Source organism: Oenanthe melanoleuca, chromosome 18 (assembly GCF_029582105.1).
Source record: "Oenanthe melanoleuca isolate GR-GAL-2019-014 chromosome 18, OMel1.0, whole genome shotgun sequence".
Taxonomy (NCBI): domain Eukaryota; kingdom Metazoa; phylum Chordata; class Aves; order Passeriformes; family Muscicapidae; genus Oenanthe; species Oenanthe melanoleuca.
In genome coordinates, this window is record NC_079351.1 from 10,852,402 (window position 1) to 10,877,546 (window position 25,145).

Genomic DNA, 25,145 nt, shown 5'->3' on the forward strand with positions numbered 1-25,145 from the left:
TGCCCACAGTGTTTGTGGGAGCTGATTTTGCCCAGAGGAGTTTTGGTTTGTGCTGTGTCAGACTTTTCTATTTAATGCCAGAGTCATGGCAGGGGGAAAGCTGGGAGCAGTTGCTTCCTCAAAGCTGTGTTTCAGTCAGAAAGAAAATTAATGTGATATAAACATGGCATTCTTTTAAAACATTGAATTGATATCTTAGAGCATCCTGATATCACTTATAAACTGATAAAATCATTATGCTAAAATATTACTATTAATTAAAGTAACTTCCTTGCAAGCTTGAGTGTAACCTTTTTGTCTGAATTGCTGATGTATTAAATGTGTTTCATCCCTCTGCATCCCAAAGCAAGTTGATGTGGGTATTCTCCTGTTTATGTGTTGTGAAAAATGCCCTGCCTTGGCTCCAGTCCATTCCTGTGATCCCAGGGAGCTCTGGGAGGGAGTGGGATGTACTTGTTGTTCCCTGTGAACTGCTGTTTCCAGACATCAGTAACTGGAATAATCCTCCAGCACAACAGTAGTACAAGTCTTGGATGTGGAAGCAGACAAAATTCCACTTTACTTTCTCCCAGCAGTTTTACAAGGAACACTCCACATGAAGGGAATAAATCACACAAGGTACATGAGGTCCCATAGCATGAAGTGTCTGGCATCAAAGTGCAGGGGCACAATCAAATCTGCCTTTTGGCTGTGTGGATCATTGTGCTGAAACAGCTCCAGGGGTGTTTGATCTCAACATTTTGTTGGAAATTTTCTTACAGGACCAAGTTTGCTGAAAAATGCTGGTTTGGGGCCAGTCTTTAGTCTGAAACATCTGGGCCTGACAGCCTTTTTCCAAGCTTGGGGGAGGAATTCAAGTGATACCTTTGTGATAAAAAGGGATGGATTGGGCTCTGAGATACCAAGGCCACAGTTCCCAGTCTGGAACAGGACACCCTGGGCTGGGCACCAGGGACCCACCCCAGGGTTCCCAGTTTGGAGCAGGACACCCTGGGCCCCACCCCAGGGTTCCCAGTTTGGAGCAGGACACCCTGGGCCCCACCCCAGGGTTCCCCACTGCTCTATCAGCTCCTCCAGGTGTCAGCACAAATACTGGTTTTCAGTCCTGCCAGGATTTCAGCAAGTTGGGTTTGATATGGTTTGGGGAAATCACATGTGAAAATAAGATAACATTTGGTATAAACTGTCCAGCTGTTTGTTCTGTATAACCCTGAGCTTTGTGTTTGTGGGATCTAGAGGGGGCAGCACCAGGAGACAGCCCAGTCCCAGTGACAGAGCCCCAGACCTGTGGCAGCACTGGGGTTGTGGTGCCCTGCAGCAGCACTGGGAAGAGGGATCAGGATCCAGCTTCTCCTTAATGGAGCAAAGAAGCACTTTTGGGTGTAGAGAGAAGAGTTTTGGTTCTTTCTGGTTGGTTGTCATCAGCTTTGTCACCTTTGCCATTTTGTGTGAGGGACTTAGGGTGGGAAACATGGTGATTTGGGCAAGAAACTTAAAAATTGTTAATTTTACTGTGTTAAAACTCTGTTAATGATTTTAATTATATTACCTGTGCTGTAGCACAGACAGGTAGTGGTGGAGGGGACTGATGTGGGATGGTCCTTGGCTTGAGGAAGAATCCATCAAGGACTTGGCTGAGCTCAGAAATCTCCTGGGGGATGCTCCAGCAGAGACGTGTTTGTTTGTCTGCTTCATTTTCTCCAGGTGATATTTCCCTGATCAAGCTGTGCTTGGGCAGAGGGGTGAGCAGGACCTTTCCTTGCTCCTGGTTTGGAGGCTGGGACAGGAGCAGGGACAGGGAAGGCAGGGGGTGCCCACTGGGACTTCAGTGTGGGGCAGGGAGGGATCATTCCAGGCAGGGACAGTGCCAGGCAGGCTGGGGACTGGGAGGGCATCTCTCAGCTTTGCTGTTCCTTGCCTCTCAGACTCCTGCATCCCCCTGGGATCTGATGTTAATTACTCTGCCACCTGCCCTTATTTTGGATTATCAAGGTTTCCCACATCCCTGTGTCACCCAGTTGCTGTGCAGAGGGGTGTGGGTGTCACAGCTGGGTTCTCAGCCAGGGCTTGCAGATAACCTGGGGTCTTGCCAAGGAAAATCAGCAGTGAGAACTGAACTCTGAAGTGGCCTTCCAAAACGTGGTGTTTGCAATGAATAGAAAATCAGATAAGCTGGGAGGAAAGCTTCCTTCTGCTTGAGCTTAGGACATGGCCTACCTCATATGTACTCACTACAAAAATGTATTTTCACTTGGAAATTATTTTTAGGGCCAAGCTGCCTCAGAGCAGCAGCCTGGGGATAGAGGAGACTCCAGCATGGCACACATTCATGTGCTAAGTTATCCAAGAGTTTTGGGGCTGGAGATGATTTACTGGTACTGGTGCATCTGTGAGCAGTTGGGGTCAGTGCTGGATTTTCCAGCTGCTCCGTGTCACTAATCCCAGGTCGTTCTAGGGTGCTCAGAGCTGAACTGCAGCTGCAGAGTGGCTCTTTGCACTGGTTAAGCTGTTGTGACTTCACTTGTTAGGGAAAAGCTCCTTTGATGCTTTGTTACAAAGGGAACTGCAATAGTTTGGCTGATGGCTAATGTGGGTGGTGTGTTTTCAATGAAAGGAAAATGACTTTCATAGCTGGAGACCACAGGACTTTTGGGAGGGAAGGGCTGAGGGTTTGAGTGTAAAATCAGTGTATTCCTCCCTTCTGTTCCAGGGCCAGCTTCACCTCAGGTTGGTGCTGCTGCTGAGCCTCCCTGAGCTTGGAACTGATTTTATCTGGGGGGCAGGTGCTGGGGAGAGGCCAGCAGGGCTTGAACCCAGCTCTGCCTGCCCATGGCAGTGTGCAGGACACAACACCTGTGAGATGCCCCCCACCTGCAGGGAGATGTGGGAGAGGTTTGTGTTTCACTTCCTGGCATAAGGGAGCTCTGAAGTGGAAATAACCCCCAAATCTGCCCTGTGCTCCCTACCCAGCTGTGTCCAAGGGAATTCCTGTTGGAAGGGAATGGCAGCAGGTTTTGTTGAGTGAGGGAAGTTTACATCCCTCAGAAGGAAACAGAAATCAAAAATACAACAATCACAGCTGATTTAAAAGAAATCTTAGAGCTTTGTTGTAAGCATGAGGCAGATTTCTCAGTGCAAGTGTGATTGCAAACTGCCCTGAGCAGTTGTGTCTCTACATGGTTTTATTCTGAAGGTAAAAATTGTTCCTCAGTCCCTGCTGGAAGAGAAACTTTCAGATTTCTGTGAATAATGGAGGAAAAACCCATTAATACAGGGGCTGGGGAATGTTTTGAAGAGAGCACATGCCAGGCTTGCTCTGCTTCAGGCTTTCAACTTGTACAGGATACCAAGCCAAATTAATGTAATTTCTGATATATGTGGAGTTTTTCTGTTTGATATCTGTTAAAGCTGCTTATATTTATTTTTTTATCACAATCTCTACGTATTTGATGTGCAGGTGAGTTGAAGGAGGAGTAACATCCCACTGCAAGTGCAGATGTGGGCCTGACCCTGTCAGACACCTGCAGGGATCATCTCTCCAGGGAGGCAGATCCAGTTCCATGCCCAGGAACTTTTTCCTGCTGTCCAAATCCTGGTGGCCACTTGGTGCCATCACACTCCTGGACCTGAATTAGTAGATCTTAGTCAGTGTTTGCTGGCAGGTGCTTGGCTCTTCTGCAGGACCTGGGGACTCCTGGTCTGTCAGAGCTCCTCAAGAGACCTTGTTTGGGTGAGGGCAGAGGGAAGTGGAGTGGAACCTCGGGGTTCTGTGGCCTGGCTTCCCCTCCAGCTCATTAACATCACCCACACTGTGACATGGTGACAGCTGAACAGTTTATCCCCTGAAGTTAGCAGGAAGATTGAGGAAAATTCACATTTCAGAGTTGCCAGGAGCCTTTACAAGGGGTGTATTTTAAACAAGCCTCCCAGTAGTGTTTAAAGAAATTGGAAGGGGAAAGCCAGTTTTTACAGGGATTAAATGGAGCAGCTGGGCATTAAAGGCAGCAGATCTTGTCTGCCTAAATCATCCAAATGTACAGACATTGCCAAACACAAACACAGCCAAACCCCCATCCTTCAATTGGGGATAAAAACATTTCATAAACTGACTGGCACTGCTGGCTTCAGTGAGAGGTTTGGTTTTTGAAAGGAGGGAAGCTCTCCAAAAGTTCTCACTAGCAGTTATTGTGTGAAAATCAACCACAGACACAGCTCTAGTCCTGCCCAAGTGTTCTTGGTTACTTGGGCTGTCCATGGCTGCTCCATTGAAGCTCCCATCACATTCTCTGGTGTTTCTGGATCAAAGCAATGGTGATAAACACTGAATTCTCCAAATTTAGCTTTGCTCAGGAGATTTTGGGTAAAATGTGTCATTGCTGGCAGCAGCTCTTTCTGCTCAAAGCTGCCAACTGAGGAGCTGCTGACACAGCCAGAGCTGTCCCCAGTGCTGCAGGGCCACTGGGGTTGTGTTCCCTCCTGCAGGGGATGCTCTTCCCCTTGCTCCCCCAAATCAAAAATGGTTTTAACACCAGCTGGGGGGTGGGAGTCGAGCTGGTGGTGACTCCTGTGTGCTGCCCAGGGGCTCAGAGGGGTCCATGGCTTTGTTTGGTGCTATTCCCATGCACTCTGCTCTTCTGGTCTGTTTTAGGGGTTTAGGGAAGATTCCCTTCTGCTGGAAAAAAATGGGGAGGAGTAGGGGGAAGAGAAATTCAGCAATTTAATGTTTCAGCGTTCCTGCGTGTCCTTCCCCACATCCTAAACATGAAAAATATCACAGAGTTTCCCTTTGGCCCTGGGGGAAGGAAAAGGAGTCTCCAGCTGGAATTGATGAAGGTCTGCTGGAGGAAGGAGCCGTGTCATGGCTTGGGGTGATCCCTCTGGAGCACAAGTGCTGTGCTGAGAGTGAACAGCCGGTTCATGCACACTTAAACTGTCCTGAACCAGCACCCTCCCCAATGTTTCTTCATCCCTTCCACGTGGGAGAGAAGCACAGGAAAAAAAACCCACAAAACCTTGAAAAAGGAAAGTTAGGAATCCAAAGGTACATTTTGTCCTTTGTAAAAAGAGGGCACTGCTTTTCATTTTGCTTTTAATATTGCCTGAAATAATGGCTATATTTTATTTTCAAGGTGCTTTTTAAGCATAGGGTCAGCAGTAAGGTTGGATGATCCTGCAGTCCTGTGCCTGGCTGTGATGCTGTTTCAGAGGAATGTGTTTTTCCCCTCTTAGACTTCTTCAGACAATTGCCCAACTGTTGGGAAAAAAGGTAGTGCTGCCTGAGGGGAGGAGGAGAGGAGGAGGTGGAAGTGTTGCTGCCCAGCTGCAGTGCTGCACGCCAGGGAAGCCTCAGCAGGTCGAGCACATCCAGCTCTTCAGTGAGGAGAAGTCTCTGATCTTGTCCTGGGAGAGGCTGCCTGGTTCCTGGGTCTGTTTCTCCATCCCAGCACTGAGATGCACGTGGTGCCCTCTGCAAGGTGCTGAGCCCCCATGTTGGCATCACTGTCACATCCATGGCTGTCCCTGGTGCTGGGGCTCTGCTCCTTTGGTTCTCCTGCTGCTGAAAACAGCCCTGAGTGCTTGGGTTACTCCTCGGGTCTGACAGTCACTGCTCAACTCTTCTCCAGTGTGAGAATGCAGTGAGGTAAATAAGGGAAGGACTCAAGTTCTGCTTCCACATCCTCACGTTTGAGCTGCTCAGCTCCAAGTGCTTCTGCTGCTGGGGAGCAAGAGCTGCTGAGCATGGAATTCACAGTTGCTCCTGCTGCTTTCAGGCAGCACAGTGAGCTCCTGGGGCTTGTGCCTGAGTTTCCTTGGAGAAGCTGTCCTGAAGCTGTTCTGTGCTCCTGGGGTCTCTTTGTGCTGAGGTTTCCAGGGACAGCATTTGACCCATTTGGCTCCTCACTCTGCTTGCTGCCCCATTTCTCTTGCATTTCTCTGATGTATTTTAGTTGTCTCCCCAGTTGTGCTGACTTTCCTCAGTAAATGAGAGGGAAGTTGGCATTTTAATTTTCCCTGGAAGCAAGTTCCTCTCATGCCCCTCATGCACTAATAAATCACGTGTGTACCATCTCCATTGCTTTTGGAGAACAAGAGAAAAAAGTCTCCTGTGGGTTTCTGCATTGAGTAACCAAAACTCCTCTTAGCAAACAGCTCTGGCTCTTGGGTTTGCTGTTTTCAGCTGTTGAATTCCTTGCAGGAGTAACAGAGGAAGGGCTCTGCCTGTGAGAAACCTGCAGCAGCCCTGGTGCCTGCAGGCCAGGCAGCTCCTCTGGGGGTGCTGAGCCCTGGCTGGGCTGGAAGTGAGACCTTAAGTTTGAGCTTTCATATGTTCCAGACTCTGCAGTGCACTGGTGTGTGACTCTGAACTCCACACAAAGTGTCACAAGTTCTCCTCCCAGCTCAGGCACACAAAACAATCCTTTTCCAGCCCCACAACCAAGGACACCTGAAGCTGCAGCTTCAGCCCCAAAAAGTGCAAGCAGCAGCAATGGAGGAGAGAATGTGGGAGGATGGGAGTGCAGGAGCTGGAGCTGGGATTGGACAGTGAAGCCAAGATGGAAATGGAGCCAAAGTGATGCAAGTGTGAGAACTGGTGACTCGGATCCATCTTGGCTCCATCTTGGGTGGAGCCACGGCTGGGCTCTGGCACTGCCCAAGGTGAATCCTTTGGAGCCTTGGGATAAATCCCTGCTTGATTCCTGGGGCACTGCCCAGCCTCTGCTCCAGGAGCCTCTCCAGGCAGCAGCAGAGGTGAATTCCTTGCTGAGCACTCTCGGTGTGCACAGGAAGGGGAGGCTGCTCTGGACGCTGCATTCCTCCAGCTACTCCCCATGGGCGCTGCTGGGATGATGGATATCTCTGCATCTTTGTTCTTTGTTTTCCTTCTAACGCTGGCAGAGCTTAAATCACGGCAGGAGAGGGCCTGACACGTCTCCAGTTACACAAACAAGTGGTGCTGCTCTGAGGAGCTGGGCTGGGAGAGCCGAGCTCAGTGCAGGTTCTGGGATCACGGTGTGACAGGGGCGTGAGCCTTGGAGCTGTTGCAAAAATGGGGATGTGGGTGCAGAGCCTGGGATGCTGTCCAGCAACAGCCTCACCAGCAGCTTATCACTGAGGGGTGTTTGGGATGGATCCTGGTAAAATGTACTGTGTGTTGTCAGACTTCACTAAAAGAAAACAGAAGCTGTTGGCTTACCTTTGTGCTTCTGCTGCTTCTTTCTCTTGAAATAATAACTCTCAGGTCAGTATTAATTTGTTCCAGCTTCCCTGGAGCAATCCCCCATCTCCCCAGACCTCAACAGGAATAAATCCGACTGCGTAGGTGCAGCTTCACCAGAGGAGGAGATCTCAGGTTGCACATCAGTGTCAGGGTCTCAGCAGCAGCATGTGGATTTAGAGGAATCCAAGCTGGGTATCAAAGGTGCTCTCTCCTGTACCCCAGGAGCAGCTCTGTTGTGGCTGCCATCGAGCAGTGTGGTCTGGTGGTCGCATTCCTGGCTTGCCCAAGGACTCACTGTGTGGTTTTGGGCTGGGCTCTCTGCCTTGCCCTTTGTTTCTAGGCCCCCCAAAAAGGGATGGTGCTGGTGAACCTGAGCTGCTCTTCTCTGAAAGCTGATTTGCTGAAAGCTGAGGGATCTCTGATGTGCCATGAGATGCCTCTTGCCACATCCTCTGTATTTTCTGCAGCATGGCTCAGGTCATGGCATGATGGTGAGGGTGGAGTTCCTGAAATGTTGTGAGGATGAAGCCTTGAGTTTGCCTTTGGTCCCCTGAGCTGCAGCAATGGACTCATCACATCCTGAGCTCATCCTAAACCTGACCAGATCTCTGCTGGTTTGATGGGAAGAGAAAATGAGGTGGAGCAGATGAACAGTTGTGCCTGGGGCCAAGACAAGTCACTGCACCTGGACACAGCTTTGTGAAAAATACTCTCTGCTTCTTGTTTCAGAAGAATAAATTGGAGGAAAAGAAAGTCCAGAGAAGAAGTGAGGGCTGTGGAGGACAGTGGGAAAGCACAGAGAGGGCTCTGATGTCTGGGCTGTGCAGTCTGGCCAGCTGGGGATGGATTGCAGATAATGGTTTGCTTTCTGTTCATGTTTTGGCAGTAAAATATTGGGGAGGGAAAAAGCTGCTGAAGCTAAAGAAGGATATTGGTTCAAGAAAAAATGGGAATGAATTGACCATAAATAGTACAGATTAGAAAATTACTTTTTTCTTTTCTAACTGAGAGATTAAAAATTCCAAATGAGCTTCCAGAAAAAAATGGGCAAAAATTTATCAGTTTTTAACATGGATTTCAGACTGGTAGAAAGTTTGTGACTTGACAGGGAAGGAACTGGCCTGGATCTGCAGATCTTTCTGGGGTTTCTATCTGTGAATATGTGCTGCTATTTCAGAGTAATAAAACCAGTTAAACTGTGTTTGAAAATGATTATTTAATGTATAATACACCAACAATGGAAAACCAGCTGTATTTTGAATCTAGAGAGTGCCAAACCAAAGTATCAATTATTTTCATTCTTTCATTCTATGGAAAGATCTTATTATCAAAAAAATATCAGAAAATCTTTGTGTATTCTGAGAAAGCCACTGGATTGTGGAAGGAGCAAAGATGCATCCAGGGAAGGAACCTGTGATCCAGAAGAAGGAAGAAAACTGCCCAGTCTGGTCACCAGCACTGGGGGAGTCAGGGAGATTACATTAATAATTTCTAACCTTCATGAGCATACATTATGCTGCTAATTTTTTCCTGCTGCTGAATGCATGTCAATGTTGAAAGTATAAACAATCCCCTGAATAAAACTGTGTTTGGTTTGCCTTGTCCCACGGATTAACAAATCTGATTACTGCATTTCAATTTAATGCCCCAAAAATTCCCTAAGTGAATGATTCAGTGTGAGGCCGTGAGCAGATGTAATTATCTATGAAAACTAATGAATCATGTGGTTAGGAGAGTTCTCCTTGCAGCTGTCTCCAATTAATCTGTCCCTCAGTAATCCTAGTCCTGGGCTAAGGTGCTGCCCAGCCATGCTGGGGAAGGAGGCAGCTTCCCTTGCCTTTAGGTTGTATTTTTGGAAAATGCAAAGCCCTGAGGATGTGTTTTGCCAATACCCCAGTGATGTTTGAGTGGTGTTTGGTTTGACTGCATCCCTCTCATCTTTCCCTGAGCAGCAAAGTGTTTACAGAAGTGAGTTTTGGGGAGGGTTGGAAGCTTTTCTCTGCTGATTTTGTCTGTCAGTGTTCTGAGCTGGGATCAGGTGTTCACGTGGGAGGCTTCTGCTCCTTTTTCTGTGTAAGGCAAGTCACAGTTTGCTCAGGGAACTCAGGTACTACAGGAGTGGATCCAATAGCTTTTCCTCTATCCAGATAAGTGGCAGAGGATGTTGAGTCTTTAACAAACAGCTCAAATGTCCTGGAAACAGCTAAGTGAGAAGAGTTAAGTATTAAAGGAGGCTTCCAAAAGCCTGGGGAAGAGGAACTTCCTCTTGCCCAAGTTTCAGTGTTTTGGTAGCCATGTGCCTCTGGCAGCTGGTCCTTGCCTCTCCACCAGGGCAATGTGCTCAATAATAATTTTCATGTTCATTGTTTTGTCTGTCAGTAGTGGGAGTTTCCCCAGGCTGGGGGTAATGTAACAAGAGGTGTGGATGTAGGTGAGTACACCTGATGTAGGTGTGGAGCAGTGCCAAGGCAGTGTCTCAGTTTTCTGGGCTGCTGCATTTGGGCTGTGCACAACAAACCAAGGGATGCCCAATGCTGCTCTCAGTGCTGGAAATGTTTAACTGTGTGCCTGCTGAGCACCTGGGAACTGCTGAAAATAGTGGGAAAATAAATCCCATGGTAGTTTACCCTGTTGCAGAATAAGGATTTTGGGGGGAAGAAAGAGCAAATCCCTCACCTGGAAGGAGGGATGTGGCTCAGCTTCTCAGGGTTGGTGGGGACAAAGACCATGGCTGCAAGAAGTCTTTTCCTACATCGTGTTCCCAGCCTCTGTGGGTGTGGAGAGCTGGATGAAGGTCTGTGGGGTGAAGATCAGTGCAGGAGGATTGGGGGGTACCTCAGTCCCCTCCCTGCAGAGATAAAAGGGCAGGCTCAGGGTGGGAGCTGCTCCTGCCTGGCCACAGCCCGGGCAGATTTGTTGTTGCAGGGAGCCTGACTGGTTTGAAGTGGTTCCCCTGGCTGGGCAGAACTGGCTGGTTCCTGGGACAAATGGAGCTCCTGCTGGGAGTGCACTTGTTCCACCTCAGGCTCACAATAACATCGGCTCTGTCCTGCGGTGGGGATGCATTGATGGCATCTCCTGCGAGCACTCCTTGCCTCCAGCCAGCATTGAAAGGGAAACTGAGCAGATGCAGGCTATGAACGACTTGTTGGCATTGCTGGGGGCTGGGAAGGGCAGAGGGGTCGGGCTGCTGTGATTCCTGCTGAGGAATGTTTGCTGGACACGCACGGCCCCAGCTCAGCGCTGCCTTTTCACACAGGAGGCATCTGTCAGGCTTTGGGACACCTGTAATTGCAATTAGCAGCAGGGAAACAAAAGTCAGCAGTCTGGAGGAAGGGGGGGAGCTGGAGGGGCTGTGCTGGAGTGGGGAGGTGGATGTGAGCAGCGTGGCCTCTCCTCAGCACCAGGAGCGCTGTAAAAACACCCGAGTTCCTTCTCAGCCTGTCCTGGTGATCAAAGCCAGGCAAAACGGGATTTTCCTGTGCACTGAGGGGGACTTCCTATAAAAGGGCTGCGTGAGGTTTGTTTATGAAAGTGCAAATTGCACAGAGCAGGAGTTGACAAAGGAGAAGCAATTCTTGCTTTTCCCAGTGAGAGTGCGCTCGCAGATCCACGGACGGCGTGACCCCAAAACCAACTGGAGTCACTGTGCACGGAGGGGGAGCTGGTTTGTTGTACCACCTGTACTGCACTGTGTTCTCTCAGCTATTTTAATAGCTAATTAATCTTGATTTGCTTGGATTTAAGAGGGTTTTTTTCCTCTTTTGGCACATACGCGCAACCTATTCTATCATAAATCCCACACATTTCAGCAAATGTCATCCTGATTGTTCCCTACAGCACAGCATCCTACTAGGGAAACATTCAGGGTCAGGAACTCGGATTCTTTAACCACTGTATTCGAGGAAGCCAATTTATTGTTCTTTCACAGCAGAGCAGGGTGATTTCTTTTGGACCTATATCACATTGGCAGCCAACCTGGAGAGGTCAGAATTGCCTTAATGCTGGAGAGTCCATGGGCACATTAATCTGTCTCCATGAATTCACTGTTGTACCCCACAGATGCCAGCACAGGGCATTTCTGGGTGTTTAGTGCTTTTATATTCCTCTAGAAGCAGGAATTATTTTTGTGCACTCGGTGTTTGACCTGTGTCTCATATCCTGAAATCAATACAAGTATTCCTTGTCCTTTTTCCTTGTGTCTCTTGAAGGGTTTGAAGGAGTTTGCTTGGGGCTGGAGGAAGTGACCTTCATATCAAATAATCCTGACGTGGCAAGTTGGGGCTTTGGGTAGCTTTCTTGTGGCTATTTGTGCTGTGAAAGCTGAATAAAAAATTTGCAACTGAAAGTCTTAAAAAGTGAATTAGGGAAGTGTTGACTCCAAAGAGCCATTAGTGTGTCCTCAGCGTGGGATGTGCCTTGTTTTTCCATGCTGCTTAATGTATGGCTGTGTCTGACCTTTTCCCCGGGTTGTTCTGGTGGGCCTGTGAAGGAGATGTCAGAAGGAAAATGTGAATTAAAACATCTTGCATTAGGGAATGACTTTCCTGCTCTTCTCCAAAAGGGAAAAAAACCTCAAAAATAAAATAATAGGGAGAGTCCTCTCCTAGTTTGCCACCTCTAATACTTGTAGTTCCTGTTTATTCTTGCTTTGGTGGTAGAATTTTCATCTTTTCAGGCTGTGATGCTGGAGGCAGTGTGTCTGTGTGTCCTGCTCTGTGCCTCTGGAGGTGCTGTCACTGCCCAGCTGCTCTGAGCATCACTCCAGAGCTGGGTTCTTCGTGAAACTCCTTCAGCCCCAGCAGCTGAATGTTCCCTGAGGTGGGATTCCCTTCCCAGGTGAAACACAGCTCATTTCAAACTTTTTGTTGAGTTTAAGTAGCTAAACCAAACTTTGTAGACATTCCAGTTCTCAAATCTCTTTTGGCTGGAGCTCAGAAGCTTTTTATTTTCTTTTTCAGAAATCTTTGGAGTGTTCTTTCTCTCTTCTAGTCTGTATCAGAGTACCCAGGGTTTTTCTGAGCAGGAATTCTGGGTTCAGGGTCCTGACAAGCTCCTGGGCGGTGCCTGTTGTACAGCTCAGCCCTTTCACAGCCAGAGTGGGCTTGTGGTCATGTTGACAGCTTGACACTGCCATGGCAGTGATTTGTTAAAGCTTCCTCAAACACCCCAGTGAGCAGAGCAGACAAAGGGGAGGCATGGGCAGGACCTCCCGGAACGAATGGGGATTTGAGAGGAGGCTGGGCCGGGAGATCCCTGCGGTGCTGGGGCTGAGAGAGGCGTGTTTGGCACCAGCACCACGGGGCTTGTGCAACAGACACGCTTGATTCATCCCAGTCTGGTGTTGCAAAATAAACTTTTGAGTGCTTGGTTTATCCTGTAGCAGACTCTAGTTCAGGAGAGGGAATCTTAGCAGGACTTAAAAAAGGTGGGAGCTTTATTAAGGTATCCTGAAGTGAAAACAGAGCTGTGGAGTGGGGCAGTCCTGGGCACTGGTGGGTGCAGGAGGGCAGGGGTGGCTGTGCCCAGCCTGGGCAGCTGTGGCTGCTGCTGGCACAGCTCCCTGCCCTGAGCTGGGGGACAGCCTGGGCTCTGAGCTCCTGGGAACTGCAGGTTGCTGCAAATCCAACATCAATGGCATGAGCACAGGCAGAGCAGGGAGGCTCTGGCAGGAGGGAGGAAACACCATGTCAGGGTTTGAATTAAAAGTGTGATAAGCATGCACAGTGTTCTGCAGCAGTTGTGAAGATTTTCTGACACAGAGCATCAGTCCTACAAGTATGTGACCCATTGTGACAGACCAGTGTCCTTGGCTGCAGTGAGACTCGGAGTCAGAAGGAGGCCAGGCAGGAAAACTGATTTAATACACAGTGGAGCTCTGCTGGGGTCAAAGGATCAAGCCCCATTCCTGGTCTAGAAAGTGCTAAATTCAGTTAATATCCTTAATTCATGAGGCCTGACTCCTGCTGGTACTGGGAGATCTCGTAGGTAAAGGTGAGTGGAAGGAGAAGTGCACCAAGTAAAGAAAAACACACAATTTTTCAAAAATAAAAAGGCTTGTGATGAGAAAAATAAAAAGATCTATCAGGGTGTAAAAGTAGCTCTTACACTCTTGTGTGTTCTCCCAGGAGCTGAGCTGGGGTTTGGTGTGTCAGGAGGGACCCAGAGTGGGGAGAAGCTGTGGCTGGGCACAGTCAGCCAGAGGGCAGCACCCTCTGTGTGTGCTCAGGGGTTTTGTGTCCCCTCAAACTCCTCTCATGTTTCCCCCCCTCTCCAGACAGCCCCTGGCAGTGCAAGGTGCTGTGCAGCATGGCTTGCTTTGGGAGGTGGTTGCCAAGAAGAGAGGCTGCCAAGTGAGCCCTGCACTTTTCCTCTCCCCTTTCTCATGGGGAGCTCTGGAGAGGTGGCAGCTGCCTGCCTTTGGTGCCATCCCAGCGCCCTGGAGGGGGTTGGGAACTGCTCACTGCCCCCCAGTGCTGCTCAGCTCCCCCCCTTATGTCCCCCTAGGTGCCCTCTCACACCTGGCTGCCAGCCCTTTGCATTACAAACCAACAGCTTCAAGTTCCTCCTGGTTTGGCATCAGCCTGGAGCTCTGGGGATGCTCTGTCCCTTTGTGGGCACAGCTCACAGTGAATCTCTCCTTTAAACCTCCTTCCAATCAAACTGTCCACCCTGTGCCTGCTGCTGCTGCCACCCAAAGTGAGCACACCAGGATTGCTCCCATCCCTGCTTTCAATCAGGAAGCGAGGCTGAGGAATAAATACTGCCTCAGATGAAACCTAATCTGTTTTTAAAGAACTTCCTCCCACTGAAATGGAGGGGTTTTTTCCTTGTTTTTTAACAAAAAGCCTCTCTTGGGGTGTCTCTCATCCTCACTTAATGATGTTGAGGTTTTTTTCTTTTTTATTCCAAGTTTCTGGAAGCTCTGTGGTTTTCCCTGTTACACGTTTTTAATTCAGAATGCCTCAATGAGCCTTTCCTGTTCTGAATCTCCAGAGTACTCCATGGGGGGAAATTTAAAAAATAACATGTAAGCTTTACATAATTTACTATGAGAGTAATTGGGTTTATACAGCAGTTCATAAACCTTTAGCTGGTAAAAATCAAAGTACCTTAATCTCAAAAGCAGATGGGGGGATGTCACGGTGAAGGCTTATAGAGTTTTCAAAGACAAATTGTTTAATTCCGTCACTGCTAGGAAAATAAATAGTTCTGCTGCTCGATTGAAAACAGAAACATCTCAGAAATGAGACTTTCTTTGCTTTCAAGCATTGTTAGCTTGACAACAAAGAAATCCAAAGAAGCTCAGTGCAAAGATGTGATGGAGCTCCAGTTTATGAGAAATGAAAGGCGACAGCCTCTACACCACGTTTTATCATTCTCAGGGAATTTTCAAGTGCCTTCCCTGCTCTGCTTTCAGGCACTGCCACTGTCCCAGCAGTGTTTGGTGTGAATCAGTGAGGCATGTGGTGTCTGTAGGTCATTTCCTTCTATCCTCAGAGGTGGCAGGGCTGGCCCTGGTCCGTGCCTGCCGCTGGGAGCGGTGAGTGTGGGACGTGCTCCCAAATCCCACTTTTCAATGCACTTTGCAGGGCTGGATTGAAAGCCCAGAGCCATGCCTTGCCTGTGTAATGAAGGCTGCATTTGTAGCCCCACAGTAATGCTGCTCACAGGCCAATCAGGGCTATCTGGCCAGCACATCCCCTCCCAAGTGATGGTCTTGCTTTAGTCCTAATGGCCTGATGAGATCACCTCTAATTTGTGTATCGAGCTGGTTTGTATCACATCGTTCAGAAAAAAAAAGAAAGGGGGTAAAAAACCCCACACAAACCAAACAAAACCCTCTTTATTTTATTTTTTTCTTGCTGGACTTCAAAAGGTTGTATTATACCCAGTGTGCTGTGCCCTGTGAAAGCGCAGAGCCATTACCTCAGCCCATAACCAGCAGAAAGTGAGTGCCTGTTTTGGTGGGGGCTCGTTTGCTCCAGAATTATGACAGTGCTGTCAGCCCAGGAGGAGATGCCTGGAGATGCTTGCTCTGGGGGCAGCCTGGGCTGCTGACTCAGGCTGGGGTCTGCTCTCAGCATCCACAAGTGCAGCATCCTCTCCTCCTGTGGCCAAGGCAGTGAGGAAGCCTTGGAGCAAGAACATGAGGAGCTCCTGGGTGGCAGCCCAGAAATAGCAGGGGGAGATGTTGAGGTGGCTCAGGATGCTGAGAGCAGAGTGTGGGGGATAACAAGGTGCTCCCAGGCAGTGGTTTGGGTGTCCAGGTACAGATATCACAGCCTGCAGAAAACCTTGCTGTGTTTTCTTCTCCTTGAGGAAGCAGCCAGGAGAGACTCAGTGTGGATTTGGTAACTCTGGGTCACAGATGTGGGTCTGACAGGGGGAGGAGATTTGCTGGCAGCCTCCTGCAGCAGCAGAGCCTTGTGGTAATGCTGCTAACTCAGCAGAACTGGATGGAGCTGATGCTGAAGAGTGTTTTTGCAGTTTTTGGAAAAAGGGGACTCAGCCATGGTGTTCAGCAGTGATGGACCCGGTCCTGGTGGGCTTGGACCAGTGGAGACACAGGCAAGCAGAGCTGAGGGAACAAAATAATCCTCAGAGCCCAGCACACAAAGCTCTGCATTGTGTGTTTGGGAGGAAGAGAGATTTAATAAAGTGCTTTGGTAGAAAGTATAAGAAATAATGGAATTGGGCTGTTGGATGTTTGGGAAGTGAGTGCTGACAGGGGAGTGAGGCAGGCTCACCCCTGGTGCTCAGTATCTGCTGTGCACCAGCCAGGCCTTTCTGCCAGCTTCTTCCAGAGCTGCATTAACCTCAACATGTCTTCTCCTAACACTGCTTTCCCTCTCAAGGAAACAAATTGCTGGCAGAAATTGCTTAATTTTAGCAGCAAACTTTTAAACCTAAAAACCTAACAAATATATGCTGCAACGATAAAAAAATGTTGCATTAACACTTTTTATGACCCAGCTGAGACACTTGGTAACATGCTGTTGTCCTGGGCGATTTTGATACTTTTATTTTTATTATTTTTACTGTTCTACACTCTTTTGTCACTGGATCAGTTTTGCATTTGGATTGCTCTTGGAATGTGGCTGGAGGAATTGAAGTCTTCGGAGCTGAACTTGTTGTTCATATACAGCAGTGGGAGCCCAGGGGAGCAGGAGCTCACAGGGACTGAGCCCTCAGCTCTCAGTTTGGAACTGCACTCTGCTCACAAAATTGGGGTGCTGGCTGTAGAAAATGCAAAGTTTAACTGTGGAAGTTGCTCTCAGTGGGCTCTTAGGTGTCTGTTTGGGATCAAACCCAGGTAAATAAGTGATGCTGCTTCAATCTGGGGTGTTAGATGAGGTTGGTTTGCTCTCTCAGACAGCAGGATTCATTTCCAGAGTTGTCTTGGGGCTGCCTGCATTGTTTTTTATGTTGGCTTTCTTGCTGAACTGGGCCTGCAGTTAATGCTGAGTTTCGATTTCCATGACAAGTTCTCTTCTGGGAGATTTACAGCTCAGCTGCTTTGCTTTGCCAGGCTAATGCTGTGGAATGCAGGTTGACAGTCCAGATGTGAAACCTTTCTCCTCACAAAGAAAACAAAGGATTAAATGCGTTTTAAGAGGGTTTGAAAAAAATAATTTAAGGCTGAGGCCCCGAACCCAACATCTGAAGTCTTGAAATACTGCTGGGGATGTGAAACTTCAAAATCAGGACACTGGGAAGTGTGGCCAGGCTGTGAGTTCCCTGTGGCTTTTGGAGCACCTGATGCTGCCTGTACTTTGGCTTCCTAAGGTTGTACAAAATGTCAAGCAATGAAATTCTGCATCTTCATGTGATCAGTGCAGGTTAAAGGGTGCTTTGGGTTTTGCTCCTGCTAAAACCTGAGGAGTGTGGGGCCAGCTGCAGGCACTCACTTGGAAATGACCATGTTTCCCTGATTTTCATAGCTAAAGATAGTAGCTGATATTTTCTGATTGGACAGACTGTCAGTTTTCCTGATCACAGCACCATCCCTGTTTCCAGGGGGCACAGAGGAAGGCCCAGGTGGTGCAGGTTTGTTCCCCAGCGTCCCCATGCAGGGGGAAAGGTCTGACCAGGCTGCAAGGTCATGACTGAACTGGAAAAGGGTTTAATGGTGGTATTTAATGTCCAAAACATCTTTTTAAAGAGAGAAACACAATGGCCTCAGCCAAGCCATTGAATGTGATCCTTTGTGCTCGTGAAGATTTGTACAATGCATCTACCCATGAATGTCCGTTTGGGTTTCAGAATTATTTGGGTTGGAAACAATGCAGCCGGAGTTCATTGTCCTTTCAGAGAAATGATGAAAACATCCAGAACTTTCTCCCAGCCCATATGGGAAGAGCAAACATGAGGAGTCTGTACTGCCAGATGTCTTAAAATTGAGACCATAGCCTCAAAGGTAGAAAGGGCAGACCTTGCAGGGCAGGTCATTCTCAAGTTGCCTTGGGAAATATAATGGGGTTTATTGGGATTTATTGAAACTGGAGTTGTAAAAAGGTTGTGGCTCTTTATTTGGGACTGATAATCCTATTGGTGTTCTGTTCTGATCAGGCTCAGGAAGCTTCTGCAGAGCAGTGAGTTTACTGTAGCAGAGGCATGTTATGTACACTCAGATATTTGGCATTTGTTCTGTTCTGAAAGGTCTCTGCCTTTATTCCAGGTTGTAGAATAGTAGATTAGTATAGGTGTGCTAAAAAGCAGGTTTAACAAATTACAAAAATGGCTTATGTTTTTCCTAGGTAAAAGTCAGGAAAAAAAATAAAAACCCTGGGCTAAAACTACCTTTTGTAGTATCAGTGTATCTTTTTTTAAAGCAGGATGTCCTGAACTGAGTAATTAGAAAAACAACTTTGAGATTACACACATAGAACTAGGAGTTAACTTTTTGCCATATATATATTCACTTTTTAGAATTAATTTCTCTGTGAAAACCATGTATTTTGGCTAATAAGATGTTGTTTGGTTGAGCTCTGGCTGCTGCAGTGAGGTCCTGTGCTCACTTGTTCCCATGCACTGAGAGCTGTCAGAGCAGTCCTGCAGGGCTTGCAGGCAAAGCACAGTGAGCCCCAGCAATCTCTGCACTTTGATAAACCCTGTTTGTGCAGCTTGATAAAAGTGGGGGCTCGAGGTTTCCTTCCTGCACTGGGGTTTGTCACACTGGAGTTCAGGGGATCACAGCCACACAAGTGTCCCAGCCTGGTGGCACCAGCCCCTCAGCTTGGTGCAGCTCTGATGCCTGGGAAGGCTGACCTGGAACAGGCTAGACAGATCAAAAGGAATAAAATTGATATTTATTGAGAGGATTCACCTTGGGCAGTGCAAGAGCCTGGCTGGGGCTACACCCAAATCAAATCCCAGATGGATCCTGGTCAGGAGTTTTTACACTATTATAAGTTTTGGTTCATCTAGACATTGGGGTCAATTATCCAACCACAGCCCCAGGCTGTGAAATCTCAGCCCCCTGGCTTGCCCCCTTCCCTTTGACACTGTTTCTGCTTTTTGGGCACCAGTTGTCCTTGATCCTCCAGCTGGGAAGGGATTGTTTTGTCACCACCCTGTGAAGAGAATTTACTAACACCTAATATGAAGCTTCAGAGTTACATACCAAGCAGCAGAGGATCTGAAAAATAGAAAAGCTAAAACCCAAGGCATCAGCTCGTGCCAGTGAATCCCTTTGGTCCTTCCAGCAAAGGAGCTCTGGAAGGGAAATCACAGCGGAGCAGAGCAGCTGGGGAAGGGTTCCCTCCGTGCAGCAGCCTCCTCTGCTCTGCAGAAACCCACGGGCACAGAGCCACCCCAAACACTGAGTGTTCAGCCACATCTGCAGAAAATCCATGGGAGGGCATGTGGAAAGTTGGCACAGCTCTTGGTGGAAGGAAGTGGGAAGAAAGAAAATCATTAGCTAAGGCTGACAGGGATGTGTAGACTCGAGGTCGTCTTATCTGTGGAAGTTCTTCTTCCACCCTTTCTGTTGTTTTAACCACTTCTCTGAGTAATCAGAACTTTTTCCATGCCTGCAGACTGGGAATGGAATATTTTTGAGCCACCAGCTTTGGAGATGTATCTCTCTGTGTTTGGCCTGTCAGTCTCCTGGGCAGGTGGCTGGGCAGGCAGGGCACTGGTGCCAGTGAGATCAAGGAGTGCCATCACTGCAGGGCATCCAATTCCTGCTATTTGCCCAGCTCTGAACATGTTGTTAGGTGATGTATTCCTCTTGCTAATTTCCTCAATTTATCACTGATTCCAGTAGAGCTTGATGAAGGATGTCAGCTGGAGATTAGTCCCAGATGCCTGGGCTGACCTTAGCTTTATCAGCTGCTTTCAATACTGGAACCATGAAGCACTTGCAAGTTTTCTGGTTCCTCCCATGATTGATAGCCCAATTCTGAAGTGGCTTTCCTCCTGGTTTCTGATCCAAGAGGATAATGCCCTGCAGCTGTCCACAGCGTGATGCTCTTGTGGTGAGCACTGATGCTCTGCTGGCTCCTTCCCAGCACCAGTGTTTGTTAAACTGGCACTTGTGTTCTGCAGGCCTGACCTCCCTCTGCTCCAGGGCTCTGCCTTTTCCTCTGCTCTCAGTATCTGGAGCAGAGTGGAACAAGTCCCTCAGGTGAGGCTGAGGTGTTTCAGGAGGGGTTTGGCTGTGGCTGTGCAGAGTGGATGGGCCTGCAGACCCCATGGCAGTCAGCTTTTAGCACTTGGCAGAGGTGTTTGCTCATTTTGAGTGTGGTTTTGGGGAACTTTCCTGGAGTTCTCAGCTCCTGTTGGTGCAAGGGGTGGGCTGGTGAGGAAGATCTTTCTTGCTGGCCTCATGACCTGCTGTGTTTGTCACAGGTTTGTCATCACATGGGAATGTGCTGCAGGGTGGCAGCTCCCCCGGCTCTGCACTTTGGGGTCACTCAGAAGGTTGTGTGGACTCCTAGTATTCCAAAAGCTGTGTGAATTCTGAGGCTGATGGCAGCCTTCCCATGATGAAGAGCCAGGACTAGACCAGACCAGGAATTTTTATTACCCTAAATTTTGCATCTGCTGCTGCCTGCTGCTGGGGCTCTGCAGAGGGTATTGGTGGGGAGCTCACCATGGTTGATTACTCTCTCAGACACAGCTGTAGGGTCAGGCTGGTCTGGCTGGGGGAAGGTGCTCATTAAATTTCTAAAGTGCATTTTCATTTTAGAACAAGGAAAAAGAAATACCAAGCCCCATCTTCCTTTAAGGGTGAGGGTGGTAGGGCATGAGCTCTGTGTTGCTCAGCTCAGGAAAGGCTCCTGGCTGTGGTCCTTGTATCTGTGCATGGGAAAGGGGCACTGCTGCTCTGAAAATGGGTGAAACTGGGAGAGGAGGGCATCCCCTCAGTCTGAGTCCCTGAGGTCAGCATCCATCCCTGTTTTGCTCCTCAAGCTGCACTCCATGGTTTGTTCTCCAGCTGTGCAGGAGCACTGCTGGTCATTTTTCCCAATCTTTAATCTGTGTGGAAACCAAGAGCACTCCATCTGCAGTTGTTGAATAATTCTCCATTGTAGGGGCTGTGGCACCAATGAAGTGTTTCACTGCTTTGGAGATTCTTAATGTGAAAAATGTGTGGCATTCTCATGGGCTGGGAATGCCCTTGCAGTTAACTCTTGGGGCATGGTCCTGCTTTTTGGGTTGAGTTTTCTTTCATCTGGGTAGGAATGAGTTTATATCCTGCTAGACACGCCAGGAATTCCAATATTCCTTTCCTTGAAGGTGTTGGCCACCAGAGCCAGGAGATGAGAATTGGTTTTTATCTCAGGGCAGGAAGGTGGAGAGCTGGGGGGAGGTGGCTGTGAGCAGAGTAGATGAGGTGCTCTGCCTCTGGTTTTTTCATGTTTTTCTCCATGGACTAAAGCCTGGTTTGTTGGTACCCACAAGGATTGTGTTATGTTCCTGGGGTGGGCCCACCTTTTATGAAGTGTAGGAGCAAGAATTGCCAAGGAGAGCTTGAAAGTGGCAACAGCTGCATGGAGCATAACACAGATTTTTTAATTTTAAATTTTGTTTTGGTATTTTTGTGGGGGTTTTGGTTTTCTTTGTTTCTTTGTTGCTGGAAACCTCAGCTTAGGGTGTTTAGTAGCCAAGTAGTGTTTTATGGTATAATGTAGCTCTTTTGGATTTTTTTTGTGTGTTTTTGTTTTGGTGTTGGTTGTTTTGGTTGTAGGTATTTTGGTCTTTTTGTGGGGTTTTGTTGGTTTCTTTCTTTGTGAGATGGACTGGAAACCTCAGCTTGAGATGTTTAGCAGCCAAAACAGTGTTTTATAGGGATTTACTAAACCACCTTAGGAAATTGTGGCAACTGATGTGTATTTGTAATGAAAGCTGTTGATATCTATGGAAAAGGGTTGCAATGGTGTAAAAACTTGGGAAAAATGAACATTGCTAAAAGAAAGCAGGGGTGAGCACTACCAACAATTTCTGAAGGCAGTATTTTAAACAATCCTGCTTAGATTTTGGATAAAGGGAAAACAAACAAATGTGGAGTCTGAAACAGCTTCTGTCCTTTCATTTTCTGCTGGAAGTTTGCAGAGCACCAACACATTCTAGCAGGAAAAGTGTTTTGCTTGGCAGGAATTTGTTATAGCCATGTGAGTGGCCTTCCAGCCTCCCAGTGCCCCAGCCTTTCCTGGACATGCAGATTTTATGGGTATTTTATCTATTAGCAGGACTTCCTTGCTTTTTCCCAAAGTCACGCCTGTAGGAAAATAATTTGGGGACATTGTTCCTGTAACATGAAGATCTTGCTGGAAGTTTGGGTCCAAAATCTCTGTTTGTGTTGCTGGGGCACCTGGATTTGGGATTTGAATAAAAATATACATATTAATTACAAGTGCAAAGAGCCCCTGGGTGTGTGGCACTGGGGACTTCAGCCAGTGCTGTAAACTATAAGGGCAGCTTTTTATAATTCCTACAAGAATATTTTTGTTCTAAATCTCTGTTTGATCTCAGGTGTCTGTGCTGCTGTGCCTTAAACATGGTGAGTAAAAGAAGGGTCACTTGTTGGGAGCAAAGGGGAGGAACAAATGGCTTTACAGTCAAATACTTCCAGAGAAGGAGACTTTTATGTCCTCACAGATAACTGGGAGAGGAAACTCAGAATGCCATATCATGTGAATATAGTTCTTGCCTGCCTTGTATCACTGTGAGTTCTCAACACATCTGGGCTGAGAGCAGTTCCAGTAACATTCAAAAGTACTATTTTGGTTGGCACACTGGGGCTGTGGTAGATGCCAATTAGTAATGGCTCTTGGAAACAGCCTGCATTAAAACTGTCCCTGAACCATTCCCCAGAGAAATTATTCAATTAAGTACAGCTAAAATTAATGTCCATGGGTTTTGTTCGAATCAAACAAAATAAGCAGCTGGAGAAGGGAAAACTTCTCAGTGTGTGCTTTTAAAATAATAACTCTTAACTAAAAACTGTGTGAGCTGGAATTGATAGCAGTGTTTGTTTTCCCAGTGCTGCTCTGTGGCTGTGGATGAGCTGCTGAGGGCTCCCACAGCTGATATCCTTGGATGGTTCTGTGTCACCTCCATGCAATCTCCAGTCACCATCTGCTGCTCCTGGACCTGCTTTTGAGAGGATGAAGTGTCCTGTGTTGCCTGGGGGTGTCAAAGTTTGCCCTAGTCAGATATTTTGGGATGGATGAAGGCAGTGTAGAAGGTGGAAGCAGAGGGCCTGGACATGTCCTTGGAGCAGGTGGTGGGGTTCTCTGTGGCAGAACAAACAGGTTCCTCTTGTTTTGGCACAGGTGTGGGCTGGTCCTGGGCACTCTGAGCTGGGTGCTGGGGCTGCTCCCCACTGCCCACAGGCAGGCAGAGGGCACAGGGCTCTGGAGCAGCTCCTTCTTTCCAGTCTGTGCCTTTGTCACTGCTGTCAAGAGCTCCAGGAGGCAGGAGCAGTCCTGGAAATGCAGGAGTTTCTGTTCCTCAGGCAGAAGGAGCTCCTGCAGGTGCCTCGGGGTGGGACCCTGGGCTGGGCTGTGCCCACTCCTGGCCAGGACAGCTCCTGCCCTGGAGCCCCCAGTGCCCAGTGCTCCTCTGCCAGCAGGACAGGGACAAGGAAGGGAGGCAAGTGTCCTTGTGCCACCTGGAGCCCCCAGAGCTGCAGGGCTGAGATCCCCTCTGGTCTCCCTGCAGCTCTGGCACTGCTCTGTTCACCTTTGTAACAGAAATATTCCTGTAGGAATTACAAAAGTTCCTCCAGTGCCTCCAGTTCACATCCTGACATGCTCCCAGCAGGAGCCCAAACAGAACTTCTGAACCCTCCTGTCCCCAAGGACCAGCAAAATCCCTGTTAATGAAAAGAGCTAAAGAGTGAGACAGCTGGAACACGGAGGAACAAGTCACTTTGACCCCTTGGAGGAGTTTGTATTTTTGGGGTTTTTAATGCTTACAGAAAGTTCTGCCAAAGAAGAGATTAAATGTCCTCAGTTATGTTTGGGATGGTGGAGGGAGGAATCTTGGTGTTTGGTTGAAGTGCAGCAGTGATGAGAGCAGGGAGTGTTGGTGTCCCAGTGAGCAGTGAGCTCACACCAGGGGATTGAGGTGGAGCTGCAGGAGGAGCAGCTCAGGAGTGCAGTGCAGTGTTGCCTTTGGCACAGGGAGCTCAGAGGGGCTGCAGAAACCTGCCATGGCTGCAGCCAGGGAGACAAATTCCAATTCCTGGCTTTGTATTAATGACTGTGTTTTTTCTCTTTTCACTCTGCCTTGACATTACAGCTGGCACATCGTGCTGAGGTTCTTCAGGTTTCTGATGAACTTCCATTAGTTGCAATCTTCATTTCATAGCCCTGGCACTTGGAACAATGCTCTGCTTTCTTATTAACATGTAATTATGGGGTTTGGGCATACAGAGGTTGGCATTCCCTGTATGATTCATTTCTTTGGTATCCAGCTCTTCTCCTGAGGCAGCAGAGACCTGAAGGAGGGAGGGAAAGCCTGTTGGCATCTGCACTGAATTCCAGCCTTACTGTAATTGGTTTTGTGTCGGGATTTTAGTTCTCTGTGTGTTTTCTTAAGGCTGACTGGAGTCTTCCATGACTCAGTGGGGTAGGCCATGGAGGTGCATTACTCATCGATAAATGCTATTGAGTGATCCATAAATTTCAATCCACGGAAAATCCAAACAGTTCTAAGGAAACCTTTGGTCAGCAGCACTGCTCTGCTAAACTGATCAAACCCCAGCTTTGTTTCTCTCTTCCAGTGCTGAATTTCACGTGGCCACTTTTGGTTTTGGGTTTCTCACTCCACAGACAGAATGGGTGCAGGTCAAAGATGGAGTTGCCAAAACCAAATGTGGCTTTTTATGCATTTGAAAGTAAATAAACAAAAATAAAAATACTAATTAGTGTTAAGTCATGTATGCAGAACTCTAAAAGCTGTTCCACTTCATGGGAAGAGATGGTCATCCGTGAGTTAAGGAGAGGGATTTAAATAAAAAAACAAACTCCTGTGCCCTCAGAAAGATTGTGCAGCTGTGTGGGACATGAGGAGAGACAGGGAGACACAGCATGGAAAGGAACCAGGTCATTTTCCTGCTCTTGAGTGAGGAAAGATTAGGGAAACCCCCCATGGTTTCCTGCAAAATGAAACATCAGGTTCCTCATGCTCTATCTCTGCCTGGCTTCCACTGCTGTAGGGAGCTGCTCATTTCCCAGAACCAGGAGTTTGATCTCTGATGGAGGAGCTCCTTAGCAGGAGAAGCATCACAGAGAGCCTGAGGCACTGAGAGGGACAGGATCCCCCCGTGTGCCCGCGCTGTGCCTTGTCCTCTCCAGTGACACTCCTCTGATGGAACCTGCACTTGGTCCTGTCCTGTAGCTGTGTCCTCGCTGCTCTTGGGCCCTCAGAGGATGTGCAAGTATTAGTTAGTGGTGGGATCTCATCCCTC

At 48.1% G+C, this 25,145-nt stretch overlaps 1 protein-coding gene across 1 annotated transcript in view; it reads left to right on the plus strand.

The window, feature by feature from the left end:
- The window catches only part of STX8 (syntaxin 8), an 87,759-nt gene that overhangs the window by 23,470 nt on the left and 39,144 nt on the right, over nucleotides 1-25,145 (plus strand). The gene's annotated exons all lie outside the window — the stretch shown is intronic.